Consider the following 18803-nt stretch of genomic DNA (forward strand, 5'->3'; position numbering starts at 1 on the left):
TGATTTGTTTTGTCATGCTTAAAGTAAGAAATGATTACTTTAAAAAAGTAGTTTTATACTTGTGAGTGTTGATGACACAGCTTTGCAACAGTTGATATTCTAGTTTCAAGCATGTTTTACTCAATATAGGTCAGTGGTTCTTAACCTTGTTGGAGGTACCGAACCCCACCAGTTTCATATGCGCATTCACCAAACCCTTCTCTAGTGAAAAATAAAATGTTTTTTTTTTTTCAAATTCAAGACAAAGTTATATGTTTTTGGTAACACTTTAGTATGGGGAACATATTCTAAGTAACAAAGACTTAATTTAGAGTTATTTGGACACTAGGGGAACATATTCTAAGTACAACACTAGGGGAACATATTCTAAGTAACAAAGACTAAATTTAGAGTTATTTGGACACCAGGGGAACATATTCTAAGTAACAAAGACTTAATTTAGAGTTATTTGGACACTAGGGGAACATATTCCAAGTAATAGAGACTTAATTTAGAGTTATTTGGTTAGGGTTAGGGTCAGGGTTAGAGGGTTTGGGTTATAATAAGGCCATGCCGAATAAGGCATTAATAAGTACTTAATAATAACTAGTTAAGAGCCAATATGTTACTAATTTGCATGTTAACAAACAGCTAATTAATGGTGAATATGTTCCCCATACTAAAGTGTTACCATGTTTTTTTTACTGGTGCATAAAATTAACCGTGCATGAACATCACCTTGTTCAAAGAACAAAACCAACACAGTGCATAAACTGAAACTCACAACAAATTACACACCTGCAAATCAGTCAGCTGTTGCCGTATCCGTAATACACCGATAGGGAGAAGTTTGTATTTACACGATGAGTCGGGTGTGTCTTGACCTCCGCCGAACCCCTGAGGCCGACTCACCGAACCCCTATGGTTCGATCGAACCCAGGTTAAGAACCACTGATATAGGTCATAAAATCTCAGCTACAAGCTGTAACATCCTTCTACAAGGACCCTTTCAGATTTGTGAAAGGCCTCTTCACAAAGGAAAAGAGTGGGTCACTTAAGGTGCCAAAGAGGGAACTGAAAGACTACCTGAAAACCACTCACACAGACAGTCAAAGATTCGAACAGAGAGAGATACCATCAGACATGCCACCAATACCTCAACCAGAACACCAGCTGGACGACAGTCCCCCAAGGTGGAGCGAGGTTGAGGAAGCAGTGAGGAAATCAAGGGCAGCTTCAGCTCCAGGACCAAATGGAGTTCAATATCAGCTGTACAAAAATTCCCCAAATGTCTTACGCTTTCTGTGGAGACAGATGAAGGTGATGTGGACGAAGCAAACCATCCCGAAAGTGTGGCGCAGAGCTGGGGCAGTGTTAATCCCAAAGGAAAAAGATGCCTCAAACATTGATCAATTCCGGCAGATCAACCTGGTAAACGTTGAAGGGAAGGTCTTCTTTAGCATCGTTGCTAAAAGGATGACAACGTACCTGAAGCAAAACAGCTTGATTGATACATCCGTGCAGAAAGCTGGAATACCTGGTTTCTCAGGCTGCTTGGAGCATACAAGCATGATATGGCACCAAATCCAATCTGCCAAGAGGGAGGGAAGAGACCTGCACGTCTTATTCCTAGACCTAGCCAATGCTTTTGGATCCGTCCCTCATTCTCTCATCTGGACAGCCTTCAACTTCTTCCACATCCCAAATACCATCACAAACCTGGTGAAAAACTACTTCTGTGATCTGCAATTCTGTGTCAAAACAACAGAATACACAACATCGTGGCAATCTCTGGAAGTGGGAATAATGGCTGGATGTACCATCTCCCCTCTAGCCTTCACCATGGCAATGGAAGTGATAATTCGAGCTTCCAAATGGGTTGTGGGTGGAGAACGTCTGAAAGGGGGACAGCGTCTACCTCCCATCCGTGCCTACATGGACGACATGACCACCTTGACCTCAACCGTTGCATGCACTAAACATCTGCTGGGAAAGCTTCATGCCAACATTACATGGGCACGGATGAAGTTTAAACCCAGCAAGTCCAGGAGGATATCTATCGTCAAGGGGAAACTCACGGACCAGAGGTTCTACATCGAGGATACTCCCATTCCTTTGGTTTCAGAGCTGCCAGTCAAGAGTCTAGGGCGATTGTACAATGCAAGTCTCAAAGACTCAGACCAGAGCAATCAGCTGAGGGAAGAAACCATCAAAGGCCTTGTCCGCATTGACAAGACCTTACTTCCTGGCAAGTTGAAACTGTGGTGCCTACAGTTTGGATTGCTCCCCCGTTTGATGTGGCCACTAACGGTCTATGAGATCCCCATGTCCAAAGTCGAGAAGCTGGAGAGAACAGTCAGTGCGTACATCAAGAAGTGGCTTGGCCTTCCACAGTGCCTCAGTAACATCGGCCTATATGGTCACGGTGCCCTGGAACTGCCCATCTCTAGCCTCACGGAGGAGTTTAAATGCACCAAGGTGAGGCTGAGCATGACACTGACTGAGTCTCAAGATGAGGTGATCCGAGCGGTTGCTCCCCGACTGACAACCGGGAGGAAATGGATCCCATCTGAGGCCGTGCAACAAACCAAATCTGCTCTCAGGCATGGAGACATAGTGGGACAAGTGCAGCACGGAAGAGGTGGGTTTGGACTTGGGGCTAGTCGACCCACATGGCACAAGGCAACATCAGCCCAGAGGAGAAAGCTGGTGGTTGATCAGGTTCGACAACAAGAGGAGGCAGACAGATGTGCAACAGCAGTGGCACAGTCCAAACAGGGACAGTGGACTAGCTGGGAAAGCCTGGAGCATCGTAAGCTCACATGGAAGGATCTTTGGGAAATGGAAGGGAGCCAAATCAGCTTCATCATCAGAGCCACCTACGATGTTTTTCCCACACCCAAGAACTTAAACCAATGGTTTGGAGAAGATCCTTCTTGTGCACTCTGTCAAACCCCTGCAACACTCAGTCACATCCTCACCGGCTGCAAAATCAGTTTGTCTCAAGGCCGCTACACCTAGAGGCATAACCAGGTCTTGAGACAACTGGCGATCACCCTGGAGGAAAGGAGAAATAACAACAAGGCCCTTCCTCCCCCAATCCCTAGTCACTCAATCACCACTCAGTTTGTAAGAGCAGGACAACTCCCACCAAAACCATCTGCAAGAGTGGAGGCAACCTTTCTGGACTCTGCCCGGGACTGGAAAATGCAGGTTGACTTGGACCACAAACTCATCTTCCCGCCTGAAATCATTACAACCAGTATCAGGCCGGACCTGGTCTTGTGGTCAACCTCCCAGAAGACTGTGTTCATTGTTGAACTAACTGTACCATGGGAAGCAGCAGTTGGTGAAGCATATGAGCGCAAACAACTGAGGTATGCGGACATAGCAGCCGAAGCAGAGCAGCGCGGCTGGCGTGCCCGAGTGTTTCCAGTTGAAGTCGGGTGCAGAGGCTTCGTTGCTACGTCCACAACCAAGCTCCTCAAAGGAATAGGATTGAGAGGTCAGGCCTTCCGGCGGGCTGTCAAATCGCTGTCGGATGCTGCTGAACGAAGTAGCAGATGGATATGGTTCAAGAGAAAGGACACAAACTGGGCTGCTAAATGACATCTAGGGGTAAAAGCAGAGGGGGGCACACCTGGGACGCTAGATGTCGCCGTTGAGCCCTCTGGAGGTGTCGTGGGCCTATCAACGAAACACCAATGAAAGAGGGTGCCCACCTGAAGACCCCAGTGAAGCTTTTGCCCCTAACCCCCCAACCCCCACTCAACACTAACTGCTGATTAATCTGAGGGATTGTACTATCTAGTCCTATGAGCTCAACTGAGATAATTTAGGACCAAAACCCTTAAAACAAGTAAAACACTCTAACATAAAATCTGCTTAGTGAAAAGAATTATCTTATCAGACAGAAAATAAGTAAATATCACCCTTATTTGAGACATTTCATCTTACTTACATTTCAGTTTTTGCAGTGTAACCTTATTGTAATTTAGAGCTTGGCAGTAAAACACTGTCAATATATATCGCGATAGACACGCAATTGATATCAAATAAAAAAATGCGTTCGTCAAAACGTTCGATAATTTTTTGGGGTTGTTCTTCGTCGGAAGAAACCGGAAGTTGCTATGCAAGGTAGGTTGCATGAACAAAAGGACTCTGTCTCTGGTAACCGAGCAACGCAGGAAGTGATCGCTGATCAGTGGGAGTGACACGCTATCAGCCTATCAGGTAACGGTATCAACTATCTTTTCGGTTGCGCCATCATGTTGTGTCGTGGTTGATTCTTTGCGTGAAGTGAGAAGAGAAAGTAAAAATGAGTGCTGCAGAGAGTAAAGAAATTGTTGATGAAACAAGAAAAGTCACCTCGATAGTATGGCAGGTTTTTGGATTTTTTCAAACGGACCGTAGTCAGACCAATGTGGTCTGTAAATCATGCAAGGCGGTCGTTCCCACCGAGACCGGTAATACAACGCAATTTTAGCCGCGTTTACCCTTTAGAGCACAGCCCTAACTTCCTGGCACTAAACCGGCAGAAAATAGTTGTTCTCAGATTTCTCTATGTTTACATTTTCAAACGTTGGACTATTTTGTTACAATTTATTAAGCAATTCTCACGTATTCCTTATTTTTGCAACTTCATTTTAAAAGGTTATTGTTAAGTCTTCAATGGGATTTTAGCATTTAGCTTACCGTATTTTTCGGAGTATAAGTCGCTCCGGCCGAAAATGCACAATAAAGAAGGAAAAAAACATATATAAGTCGCACTGGAGTATAAGTCGCATTTTTTGGGGAAAATTGTTTGATAAAACCCAACACCAAGAATAGACATTTGAAAGGCAATTTAAAATAAATAAAGAATAGTGAACAACATGCTGAATAAGTGTACGTTATATGACGCATAAATAACCAACTGAGAACGTGCCTGGTATGTTAACGTAACATATTATGGTAAGAGTCATTCAAATAACTATAACATATAGAACATGCTATACGTTTACCAAACAATCTGTCACTCCTAATCGCTAAATCCCATGAAATCTTACACGTCTAGTCTCTTATGTGAATGAGCTAAATAATATTTGATATTTTACGGTAAGGTGTTAATAATTTCACACATAAGTCGCTCCTGAGTATAAGTATAAAAAAACTGCGACTTATACCGGTAGTCCAAAAAATACGGTATGTCATGGATGTATTTTCATTTTCATATTAGCAAACGAGCTAAAATGCTAACAAATAGCATGCTAACACATGACAATGTATATATACATATATATATGTATATATGTATATATATATATATATATATATATATATATATATATATATATATATATATATATATATATATATATATATATATATATATATATATATATATATGATGGTATTGACGTGTGTGTGTGCCATGTTGTTACAGACCACAGCTAACGTTACCCAGCTTGCATTTTATTTTTTTTACTTGGACACACACATCTATACCTTTGGCCATTCTAAGCCAGTCATTTCCAGGAGTTATCTCACCCTCTGAGAAGTTTTACTAATGTTTTCCAATGTTGTTTTCCAATTTATTTGACAAAAATGTGTTGAATAAATATTAAATTTCAATATTTAATTTTTTGTAGTCATTTTGATAGTAGGCTATTATAGCTAATATAGACACTTACATCATGTGTTGCCTTCATTATAACACTTATATAAGAATTTTTATTTTTTGCAGATCTCTTTTGGGTCGCCGATCCCTGGTTTAGGGTTAGGTTTTAGGTAACGACTAAGGTTTAGGTTGGAACAAAGATTTATTTGACAAATACATATGTATATATTTACTAAACATTATGTTTCAATTATAGTTTGACAAGGAAATAAACACTTCAAGGATAAAGTTTCAAGTTCTCAGTAAAAAGTAATGTTCAAATCGTACCTTTAATATTTTGCAGTTGTAAAGTTGTGAGGAGAGAAGCTCGTCGTCATCCATGAATGTGTGCGCGGAAGAAAAGCTCTGTCGTCCAAACTGAGGAAGGACTGCATTTTAAGTAAGAATTTGTCTTTTTCATCTTCTGGCACAAAATTTGTTTGTTATCATAAAAAACACAACTTGATGTCTAATTAGTGTTTTTATAGCAACTTGCTCTCAATTTAAAGCTGCCTTCTCCCTCTCTCCGAGTGAGGCTCAGCAAGAACATTAGGATGGCATGAAGAGCTGCTCGTCATTGAGCAGTAATTTCACCTTGATAAAGTACAACTTCGCAAAGTGGAGTACAAGTTATTACTCCCAAGTACAAAGTGGAGAAACTTGGAAGTCTCTAAAAAACTTTTTCAGCCTTTTAGCGTTCAATAAGCCGGTCAGGCATGAATCCCCGGTGCGTCAATAGAGCTTTTAACTCTTCCAGAATACAAACACAGCCTTTGTCATGAATAAAGAACACACACAAGTTTCTTTCCCCTAAAAATCCAAAGTATCTCGTTTGAAAACGTCTCTTAAGATCATTGTTTTTGTTGGTACAAACTATTGATTACAGCGGGCAGACACTCTAACCACAAGGCCACTGAGCAGGTGTGTTTGGGTTAGGCTTCAGATTACGGTAGGTCTAAACTTTGAGTAGGATGGGGATTTAGGTATTAATAAAGGTAGTGTTGGACGATACAGCTGAAAACTGTGTCCAATATAAGTGTGTTGTATCGGTCGATATCGATATTGATATTTTTTATGACCAATCGAAAATACAGACCAGGAGAAAAATATATAACATTTTAAAACATGTATTCAAAATGTAACCTTCCTCTGATTATAAATCCCATCAGCTATCAAGGTGGAAAGGAAATTAAAGAAAATATCAACAACCACGGAAAACAGTCAATTAATGTACGGTCGCAGTTTTTTTCGTAGTTTGGCCGGGGGTGCGACTTATACTCAGGAGCGAATTATGTGTGAAATTATTAACACATTACCGTAAAATATCAAATAATCTTAATTAGCTCATTCACGTAAGAGACTAGACGTATAAGATTTCATTGGATTTAGCGATTAGGAGTGACAGATTGTTTGGTAAACGTATAGCATGTTCTATATGTTATAGTTATTTGAATGACTCTTACCATAATATGTTACGTTAACATACCAGGCACGTTCTCAGTTGGTTATTTATGCGTCATATAACGTACACTTAATCAGCCTGTTGTTCACTATTCTTTATTTATTTTAAATTGCCTTTCTAATGTCTATTCTTGGTGTTGGGTTTTATCAAATAAATTTCCCCCAAAAATGCGACTTATACTCCAGTGTGACTTATATATGTTTTTTTTTCTTCTTTATTATGCATTTTCGGCAGGTGCGACTTATACTCCGGTGCGGCTTATACTCCGAAAAATACGGTAGAAAATACACTACCGTTCAAAAGTTTGGGGTCACCCAAACAATTTTGTGGAATAGCCTTAATTTCTAAGAACAAGAATAGACTGTCGAGTTTCAGATGAAAGTTCTCTTTTTCTGGCCATTTTGAGCGTTTAATTGACCCCACAAATGTGATGCTCCAGAAACTCAATCTGCTCAAAGGAAGGTCAGTTTTGTAGCTTCTGTAACGAGCTAAACTGTTTTCAGATGTGTGAACATGATTGCACAAGGGTTTTCTAATCATCAATTCGCCTTCTGAGCCAATGAGCAAACACATTGTACCATTAGAACACTGGAGTGATAGTTGCTGGAAATGGGCCTCTATACACCTATGTAGATATTGCACCAAAAACCAGACATTTGCAGCTAGAATAGTCATTTACCACATTAGCAATGTATAGAGTGTATTTCTTTAAAGTTAAGACTAGTTTAAAGTTACCTTCATTGAAAAGTACAGTGCCTTTCCTTCAAAAATAAGGACATTTCAATGTGACCCCAAACTTTTGAACGGTAGTGTATATACAACAGACTTGTCACTTTTGGTACTTTGTCCTATTTTGTCAGGTGCTACCATGCTAATTTTTTTAGCATGTTACCATTTTAACTAGTTTGTTCATATTAAATTGAAAATACATACACGGCATGTTGTAGGACCACTATAGAACTGCATTGGCACTTTTAGTACCGTATTTTCCGCACTATAGGGCGCACCTAAAAACCTCCAGTTTTCTCAAAAGCTGACAGTGCGCCTTATAATCCGGTGCGCCTTATATACGGACCAATATTGAGCCACAACAGGTCTCGCAACTACGGGATGCATAACGTAACCCCAGCCTCTACTGTAGCGTCTATTCTATGCGCCTTATAATGCGGTGCGCCTTATATATGAACAGAGTTTTAAAATAGGCCATTCACTGAAGGTGCGCCTTATAACCCGGTGCGCCTTATAGTGCGGAAAGTACGGTACTTACCTTTGTACTTTTCTTTAGCCTGCTAGCTGTTAGCTATGTCAGTGTTAGACACCCGGGCTGGAGGTTCACAACACAGATAGGCTCATGAGAAATTTCTAGTTATCCGTATCTTGTGCATATAAAAGTGCATTTCAACTAGAAACAAATCTTCAACAATGAAAAACATTGTGACGTGTGTTTTGTTCCTCCACGTCAGTAAGACACACTCAGTAAGCAGACAGGAGTTGAAAGCAGGTTTAATCTTATTAGAAGTTTGCAAACAGTCATTTATAAGTATGAGCGTCGCCATTGTTACATTCGCCACTTGCGCTCTTATCTTCTTCGTGCAGCGTCATCGGGAATGAACCGGGCCCGTTTCCGTAGCAACAAAGCCTTGCAAAACACAAACATGCGGGCTGCTTACATGCCAACACATCCAGCTCAATCCGTTTTTCTTCACGGACGACGATAACAATCGCACAACTTGTTCATGCGGCTCAACACAACGGCTTGCAGTGCCGCATGTTCAGGGCGCAGGTTCGGCCCAGGTTGGCGCCCTCCAGGAGAAGGTCGGAGAGGCGGTCCAGGCCGAGGCAGGTGGTGAGGGGGCTGACGAGACCGTAGAGACCCCCCAAGGTGATGCTGAGGGGCCAGGCGAGGAAGAGCAGCAGCAGCAGCCAGATGATGCACCACAAAGGCGAGGCGCAGTTTGCCATCCTGCTCTGGAAGACCCCAAGGTAAGACACACAAATAGAAAAACATTGAGAATTTATTCAAAAACAACAAGACAAAACCCAAACAAAAAGCTAGAAGTACCCCCTAGACTGAAATGTCGTTGTTAAGGTATGAGAACTCTTCGACAAATGTAGTCGTTTGTAAAAATTAGATTCTGTTGTTTGATAACATGTGACTACTTTTTTTGGTTTCTGTCCTAAAAGACTTTTGTGGCCTTGAAAGCTTGAAGTTGAAGTTTGAGCCATTAAGAATTTCAATGAGAAAAATTATTTAGCAGCGCTAAGCCGTCATTTTATCGAGCTGTGATAGGACAGACCTCTGCTGTCCTATCTAGTCTTCCACATGAACTAATCAATCATATGTGTGTGTATGTATGTATGCATCTATATGTATATATATATATATATATATATGTATATATATATATATATATATATATATATATATATATATATATATATATATATATATATATATATATATATATATATATATATATATGTATATATCAGGGTTCGTACGGCTGCTTAAAAACCTTGAGGTTTGAAAAATGCTTGCATTTTGGGTGAAGTGCTTGTAAATGCTTGGAATTGTTCATCATATTTCTCGGCAGTCTGACTCAATAGGCTAGTTATAAAATAGAAAAAAAATAAAATAGGCTTCCTTAAAAATGAAAGCTACACGCTTGATCTGTTGGCTTTGCACGAGCCCTTACATTAGGTTGTTGTTATGCCAGAGCCGTATACACGGCTCTGTGTCGCCCCCAAGAGGACAGTAGTGAATCAGTCCATCATGCATGAATTATGATACAAACAAACAAGTAAACAATAATGTTATTTCTTGTAAGGAATGATGTCTACATGAATTATGATACAAACAAACTAGTAAACAATAATAATGAATGTTATTTATTATAAGGAATGATGTATACATGAATTATGATACAAACAAACAAGCAAACAATAAGGTTATTTCTTGTAAGGAATGATGTCTACATGAATTATGATAGAAACAAACTAGTAAACAATAATAATGAATGCTATTTATTATAAGGAATGATGTATACATGAATTATGATACAAACTAGTAAACAATAATAATTAATGTTATTTATTATAAGGAATGATGTCTACATGAATTATGATAGAAACAAACTAGTAAACAATAATAATGAATGCTATTTATTATAAGGAATGATGTATACATGAATTATGATACAAACTAGTAAACAATAATAATTAATGTTATTTATTATAAGGAATGATGTATACATGAATTATGATACAAACAAACAAGTAAACAATAATGTTATTTCTTGTAAGGAATGATGTATACATGAATTATGATACAAACAAACTAGTAAAAAAATAATAATTAGTGTTATTTATTATAAGGAATGATGTATACATGAATTATTAAGATTAAAGTACCAATGATTGTCACACACACACTAGATGTGGTGAAATTTGTCCTCTGCATTTGACCCATCCCCTTGGGGAGCAGTGGGCAGCAGCGGCGCCGCGCCCGGGAATCATTTTGGTGATTTAACCCCCAACTCCAACCCTTGATGCTGAGTGCCAAGCAGGGAGGGAAACGGGTCCCATTTTTATAGTCTTTGGTATGACTCGGCTGGGATTATGATACAAACAAACAAGTAAATAATAATGTTTTTTCTTGTAAGGAATGATGTTTTCAAGAATTATGATACAAACAAACAAGTAAACAATAATTAATGTTATTTCTTGTAAGGAATGGTGTATACATGAATGATGATGATACAAACAAAAAGTAAACACCAGTGACATTGAATAGTCTACAGAAACACTGCTTCATGTTATATGTCCCATTCAGTTAATGATAACTGCCGGTTCAATGTTAGGCTTAGGTTTTAGCAGATTTTCCGTATTTTTCCTACAGACAGCGTTTGGTGACCTCAAACAACAAGGCTATGGATTGATTCACACTGGTTTTCGCCTTTTGTAGGGTACTGGAAAAACTGGAAAATTGATCTTGAGAGTCCTTAAAAAGTCGAAATGATGTTAGTGACGCCATGAAGTGCCTGAAGTTCATAGCCATTCAAAGTGGAGGCGAAATCTTCCCCACGCCATCGCCAATCAAACTGTCATTACTGCACTTTAGATAGTCGGATCTTCCTCCTAACTGACATGAAGCTTTCAGGTTGGGGTGCGATCATGCCTACGTGTTAATTTCAACACTAACATTGCCCCCTTGTGGTGAATAATTAGAACAGTCGTAACTTTCTTTACATTCTTAAATTTTCCTGACAAAAATGTCAGGAAAATTTAAGATGGTTGTTCTTGGTGTTGGGTGGGATGCCACTGCATGACTACTGCATCGCCTTTATCGCCCCCTTGTGGTGGAAAACTATAAGTCATAACAAGCACTGATTTTTCTGAAATATTTGGCGTTGGGTGGGATGCAACTGCATTACTGCAGCGGCGCCAATACTTCCCCCTAGTGGTGGATGAATATAACTGTCATGACTTCCTTCGACATGCTCCCATCTTTCTAAAAATGTGAATGGTGGGATGTAACTGCTTGACTAATGCGGCGTCATTATCGCCCCCCTGTGGTTGAAAATAATAGTCAGAATTGCCTTACAGACGCTCCGATCTTCCTGAATTTTTTTGGTGGTGGTTTAGGGCATCGGGAAGGACATAACAGCGAGCGTCATTGTACTGTATAGTATTGCACTGTACTTTGTTGGCAATTTTTCAAGAATTCAGTAGAGATGTCCGATAATATCGGCCGATAAATGCTTTAAAAAGTAATATCGGTATCGGTTTCAACCTCCCGATTTTCCCCGGGAGACTCCCGAATTTCAGTGCCCCTCCCGAAAATCTCCCGCGGCAACCATTCTCCCGATTTCCACCCGGACAACATTTTAGGGGGCGTGCCTTTAGCGTCCTCTACAACCTGTCGTCACGTCCCCTTTACCGCCATACAAACAGCGTGCCGGCCTAGTCACATAATATACGCGGCTTTTACACACACATGAGTGAATGCAAGGCATACTTGATCAACAGCCATACAGGTCACACTGAGGGTGACCGTATAAACAACTCTAACACTGTTACAAATATGCGCCACACTGTGAACCCACACCAAACAAGAATGACAGACACATTCCGGGAGAACATCCGCACCGTAACACACCATAACAAATACCCAGACCAGAACCCCTTGCAGCACTAACTCTTCCGGGACGCTACAATATACACCCCCCGCTACCACCAAACCCCGCCCCCCCAAAACCTTGTTACATTGTTAAATGCATCCAACGGGGCATCACAACAAAATTAGGCATAATAATGTGTTAATTCCACGACTGTATATATCGGTATCGGTTGATATCGGAATCGGTAATTAAGAGTTGGACAATATCGGAATATCGGCAAAAAAGCCAATTTCGGACATCTCTAGAATTCAGAGACTTTTCCAATCCTTTCGGTCTTTTTTTATCTTTATTAAAACAAGTCTAGCATATTTTTCCTGGTGTTAAAGCTCAACTCAAACTTTTAAGACCACAAAAGTCTTTTAGTACACAAAAAAAAAAAAAAAGTAGTGTTGTGGCGTCGCCGAAATTGATTTTAAAATAAACCGAGACACATTTCATTCATGACCCTTGTTTGGAATCAGAAGGAAAATAGTCAAGTTTGTTGACTAACATCATTTCGGGTAACCTTTATAAAAGTGATGATGTCATACAAGACACATTAATTAATTTCAACCCATTCAGACCTCAAATCTTTAAATCTAACACTAAAACACTAAGACCGAGTCTTAAACCCAACCGCAAAACCCTGACCTCAAAACCCCAATCCTGGTTTTTAAACCCTAATCCTGGTTTTAAAGCGTGAGCTCCAACCTCAGTTGAATACTTTTAACCCAAAGAATCTGACACACTAAAACATGATGGCAATAATGAAAAAGTGAGTATTAACATGGAGACATGATAGTGTTTTATATCAATCCTTAGGTAGTGACAGTGATGGTTTCAATGTTATTCACTCATTACTTACTCTCTGTTCTGTGGATTTGTGGCCTAAATTAAGCAGAAATGTCTAAATGGAATTAAATACTACAGTATTATTGTCCTCTAGAGGAGATTAAAACTGTTCAGCATCGAGGCCACTGATTGGCTCAGCCTCAGGCAGCATTAATAGATTGCATTCAAAGATTGTACACGTGACTAAAGAGTGATAGTTCACGTACAGAGGGGTTGTTGACATTTTTTTCATGTTTCAGCTACGAAAATATTCCAAGTCCATCCATTTCCTACCGCTTGTCCCTCTCTGGAGCCTATCCCAGCTGCACTCGGGCGGAAGTCGCCAACACATACAGACAACATTCACACTCACGTTCAAGTCTTAATTCATTATTAATTCCTATTTAGCAGAAATTAATTGACCACTTTTGGGCCTGTGACCAATTAACAGTGATAAACAAAACTTTACTGGATTTTTAAAGGACAGTTATTTATCTAACCCAGGGGTGTCCAAACTTTTTCCAATGAGGGCCGCACATGGAGAAATTAAAGCACGCGGGGGATATTTTGATATTTTTCATTTTCAAACCATAACAAAATATATAGATTTTTTTTTTTTAACAATTAGGGATCCTGGGGCCCGTAAAGGGTCTCAGTCATTAAAATGTTAAAAACAAGTCAAATTATTATTGCCTATTATTATATATGCCTTTTCTGTCAAAGACAACTTTGTTTTTTATAGTAAAACTGAAATATGCAGTATTTTCCCCCACCAAAACATTCAGAAAGCAATGTTTGATGTGAAGTAATTGGAGCCCTGAAAAGATCAATAATGCAGGACACCATTGATTTTATTTTCATTATTATTTTTGATTAATCACAGTGAAAAGATAAATAAAATCCCACTAAATATCTTTGGGATCCAAAAGGTGCCCCACTCATTCATTTTTATTATAATTTGTTTTACTTTCAACACTTAAGTTACGAGATCAACTTCAGATATATCTGTCCATTTTACGTTTGAACTATTATTTTGTTTGTTTTATGCTCTTTTGTCAAAGAAAACTCGGATGTTTTAATATGGTAACCACACAATATATGCAACATTTTTCCACATAAAACATGTTAATGTGAAATATTTGAAGTAATTGGAGCCTTGAAGATGTCAATAATTCATTATTATTGATTTTTTGTCTTTTTTTGAGCAATGGCAAAAAAAGGAAAATAAAGATAGACAAAATAAGAAAAAACAGCCTGCATGGCAGCTTTGTGTCAACATTGCAACGTTTTCTAGTTAGATTTCACCTCATTCCACTTTTTTAATGTTTTTTTGATTTTTGCATTTTTGAGTATAAGCCGCTCCGGAGTATAAGTCGCACCGGCCGAAAATGCATGATAAAGACGGAAAAAAAACATATATAGGTCACATTTTTTGGGGAAATGTATTTGATAAAAGCCAACACCAAGAATAGACATTTGAAAGGCAATTAAAAATAAATAAAGAATAGTGAACAACAGGCTGAATAAGTGTACGTTATATGAGGCATAAATAACCAACTGAGAACGTGCCTGGTATGTTAACGTAACATATTATGGTAAGAGTCATTCAAATAACTATAACATATAGAACATGCTATACGTTTACCAAACAATCTGTCACTCCTAATCGCTAAATCCCAGGAAATCTTATAAGTCTAGTCCAGGGGTGTCCAAAGTGTGGCCCGCAGCTCGTTTTTAATTGGCCCGCGACACCGACAAAATACAATTTGTGCTTAGGAATAATGGAACCAGACCAAATCCCCCCAAAATGGGACCTGAAAACCAAAATTGCTGTTGACCTGTGCGTCTTTTACATGGTGTTTGATGAACATAGGTACACATTTCTTGCAAGATATGGTAAGATTTTGAGTTTGCGAAAGCAAAATATTAATAATAATAAGTATTGATAAAGACTAATTATAATATGAATAATTGATTGAACTACATTGTACTGGTTTTTTGTTACCTTTCGTTTTATGTACGCACTCCGGGATGCAGAGACGGCAGGCAAGTGCAGAAAACAATGGTAATGGTAAGATTTTGAGTGTGCTGAGCCTTGTAATGTAATAATCATGCTAATATTGATAAAGAATAGTAATAAGAATAATTGATTCAACTACATTGTATTAGTTTTTGTTACATCAGGCACTCCGGGATGCAGAGACGGCAGGCAAGTGCAGTAAACAAGTCTTCTTTACCAGAGAAAGGCAGGTGCACAAATGGAAAAAGAGACGCATGAAGTGTAAAGGTACAACGTTGAGGATGTGGAACAAAAAATAAGAGCGCTGGACAGGAAATCATGCAAAATTAAAAAAAAACAAAAAAAACTGGCATGTAAGAGGTTTTCGGGTATGGAATGTACAAAAAAAAAGTACAAAGTGGCCCCGAGAGCCTTCAACTTTTCTGTATGCGGCCCTTGCTGGAAAAAGTTTGGACACCCCTGGTCTAGTCTCTTACGTGAATGAGCTAAATAATATGATTTGATAGTTTTACGGTAATGTGTTAATCATTTCACACATAAGTCGCTCCCGAGTATAAGTCGCACCCCCGGCCAAACTATGAAAAAAAACTGCGACTTATAGTCCGAAAAATACGGTAATCATTCATTCTTATTTAGCAGAATTCATTGACCACTTTTGGGCCTGTGACCAATTAACAGTGATAAACAAAACTTTACTGTATTTTTAAAGTACAGTTATTTATCTGATCACTCACTTTAAAGAAAACAATCCGACCTTTGATCATATGTTATTGAGACTGAACCCAAATCTAATCTAAGAAGCCCAAAATCCCAAAGCAAAGACTCCAAGCCGACCTTGTAACCTTAAGATCCAAACTGTAACCAATACTAACAATAACATCAAAACTACTTGTATTTAACTAACTTCTCCCCAAAGCAATAACTCATTTTCTGCATCTTTACTTTCTTCTTCCTGCAACTTTTCTTTCACTTCTCCATGACAGCAACTTCCTGTGTTCACACCCTGGCTTTGTTTCCAAGTAGCAAAGGAGTTGATGGGAAGAAAAGCACCAACGATCCCAAAGAGTACCTGAGGACGGACTAGAAAAGACATGAGTTACCTTCAGCGTCGTCGTCTTCTTCTACTTGAGGCGCTCCAAAGTCCTCCTGGTCCCTCTCGGCCGGCCCAAAGACGCCGCTCGGCTCGTCCCACGGCGTAATTGGTGTGGATGTGGATGTGGAGGTATGTGGTGAGTGAATGGAGCGGCAGGGAGACACAAGAAGTAGTGAGGCCGTTACACAATGCACACGTCATGTGACTTCACTCCTATGATTGCAGTCATGAGGTTGTCATTTCTTTCTTTTTTTCTTCCTCCCAGACTGACCACTGATCCTTTAAAACCACCTAATAGTCACGAAGTGGAAGCAGCTTTACCCGATGGCCTCCAAAACCAAAAACTATATTCCAAATGTTGCTTTTTGAACAGAAATGTCAGGTTGTAGACGACTACAGCGTATTCCTACAGGCATCATTCAGTGACTTACTGAGGGCTGCAACCTCCCGAATTTCAGTGCCCCTCCCGAAAATCTCCCGGGGCAACCATTCTCCCAATTTCCACCCGGACAACAATATTGGGGGCGTGGCTTAAAGGCACTGCCTTTAGCGTCCTCTACAACGTGTCGTCACGCCCGTTTTTTCTCCAAACAAACAGCGTGCCGGTCCTGTCACATAATATATGCTGCTTTTACACACACACAAGCGAATGCAAGGCATACTTGATCAACAGACATACAGGTCACACTGAGGGCGACCGTATAAACAACTTGAACACTGTTAGAGATGTCGATGCCGATAAATGCTTTAAAATGTAATATCGGAAATTATCGGTATCGTTTTTTTTTTTAATCGGTATCGTTTTTTTTATTAAATCCACATAAAAAACACAAGATACACTTACAATTAGTGCACCAACCCAAAAAACCTCCCTCCCCCATTTACACTCATTCACACAAAAGGGTTGTTTCTTTCTGTTATTAATATTCTGGTTCCTACATTATATATCAATATATATCAATACAGTCTGCAAGGGATACAGTCCGTAAGCACACATGATTGTGCGTGCTGCTGGTCCACTAATAGTACTAACCTTTAACAGTTAATTTTACTAATTTTCATTAATTACTAGTTTCTATGTAACTGTTTTTACATTGTTTTACTTTCTTTTTTATTCAATTTTTTTTTTTTTACATTTATTTATCTTATTTTATTTTATTAATTTTTTTAAAAAGGACCTTATCTTCACCATACCTGATTGTCCAAATAATAATGTGTAATTCCACGACTGCATATATCGGTATCGGTTGACATCGGTATCGGTAATTAAAGAGTTGGACAATATCGGAATATCTGCAAAAAGCCATTATCAGACATCCCTACTGTTAAAGTTAAGTTAAAGTACCAATGATTGTCACACACACACTAGGTGTGGTGAAATTTGTCCTCTGCGTTTGACCCATCCCCTTTTTCACGCCCTGGGAGGTGAGGGGAGCAGTGAGCAGCAGCGGTGGCCGCGCCCGGGAATCATTTTTTTGTGATTTAACCCCCAATTCCAACCCTTGATGCTGAGTGCCAAGCAGGGAGGTAATGGGTCCCATTTTTATAGTCTTTGGTACGACTCGGCCGGGGTTTGAACTCACGACCTACCGATTGATCTCAGGGCGGACACTCTTAACCACTAGGCCACTGAGTAGGTTACAAATATGCGCCACACTGTGAAACCACACCAAACAAGAATGACAAGCACATTTCGGGAGAACATCCGCACCGTAACACAACATAAACACAACAGAACAAATACCCAGAACCCCTTGCAGCACCAACTCTTCCGGGACGCTACAATATACACCCCCCGCTACCACCAAACTCCCCCCATTTCCCGAATTCCGAGGTCTCTAGGTTGGCAAGTATGCCTGTGACCCCTCCAGTACCGATAATAACCCAACTAATTGATGCAATTTGCTAAAAACGACTAAACAAAATTGTCTAAATGTAGCAAAAGTTGAAACAAATTCAGACGTAAAGTGTGAATGTATCTAATCTATTGGCCCGGTTTGGACTTGTTTGTAAACGCTGCCATGGTTACATGGATTGTCGTTAACCGCCCCAATTGAGACACATCTAGTGCTATTCAAAAGGAGCCATATGTAATAATTGCATGTCAAGTCATCATTAAAATGGCCCTGATACGTCAAAAGGCATTAATAAATGATGTTCTTTTCCAATACCTCTATAACTGACAACGGTAGTTCAGCCGGAATATGCTCATTTCAACATTAGATTTACAGCCCCGAAATCTTGTTATTGTTTTCATTTCGATGTCCTGCCCTCCACCGTTATAACCAATTAGTAAGTCCGTGAGTGTGTTACATCCAGGTTGCCCTCTTCGTCGAGCTACTGCCACCGGTAAAGTTACTAAACATGTCAGATTTTAGTAAATCTAAAAGGCGTCGTTAGGATTCTCAACTTATTCCTGACAAAGCCAGGAACAAAACGAGGATTTGTATCGGGGGTGCCTTTGAAAGATGGAGACGATTGAAGGCGGAGATTTTTTCATCTGACGCCAAACTTGCAAATTTTCTCCTTGATAGGTAAGTCAGGCATTTATATTTTCTTATAACTTGTAATAAATGGAAATGGAAATTTGGTATGTAAACTATATTGTCCAATACAGTCTA

The 18803-nt window shown here is 39.5% G+C and overlaps 2 long non-coding RNA genes across 4 annotated transcripts in view; both read left to right on the plus strand.

Moving 5' to 3' along the window:
• LOC133645591 (uncharacterized) overlaps positions 1-6019 on the plus strand; it is a 66450-nt gene extending 60431 nt beyond the window's left edge. For all 3 annotated transcript variants that reach the window (XR_009825146.1, XR_009825148.1, XR_009825147.1), the window contains one exon: positions 5922-6019. This is a non-coding gene — a long non-coding RNA (uncharacterized LOC133645591). The remainder of the gene's footprint in view (positions 1-5921) is intronic.
• Positions 6020-8749: 2730 nt separating this feature from the next.
• LOC133645592 (uncharacterized) lies at positions 8750-16967 on the plus strand. Its single transcript, XR_009825149.1, has 3 exons — positions 8750-9062; positions 16113-16311; positions 16448-16967. It is a non-coding gene; the product is annotated as an uncharacterized LOC133645592 (long non-coding RNA).
• The last annotated feature ends 1836 nt before the right edge of the window (positions 16968-18803 follow it).

This window comes from Entelurus aequoreus, linkage group LG03 (assembly GCF_033978785.1).
Source record: "Entelurus aequoreus isolate RoL-2023_Sb linkage group LG03, RoL_Eaeq_v1.1, whole genome shotgun sequence".
Taxonomy (NCBI): domain Eukaryota; kingdom Metazoa; phylum Chordata; class Actinopteri; order Syngnathiformes; family Syngnathidae; genus Entelurus; species Entelurus aequoreus.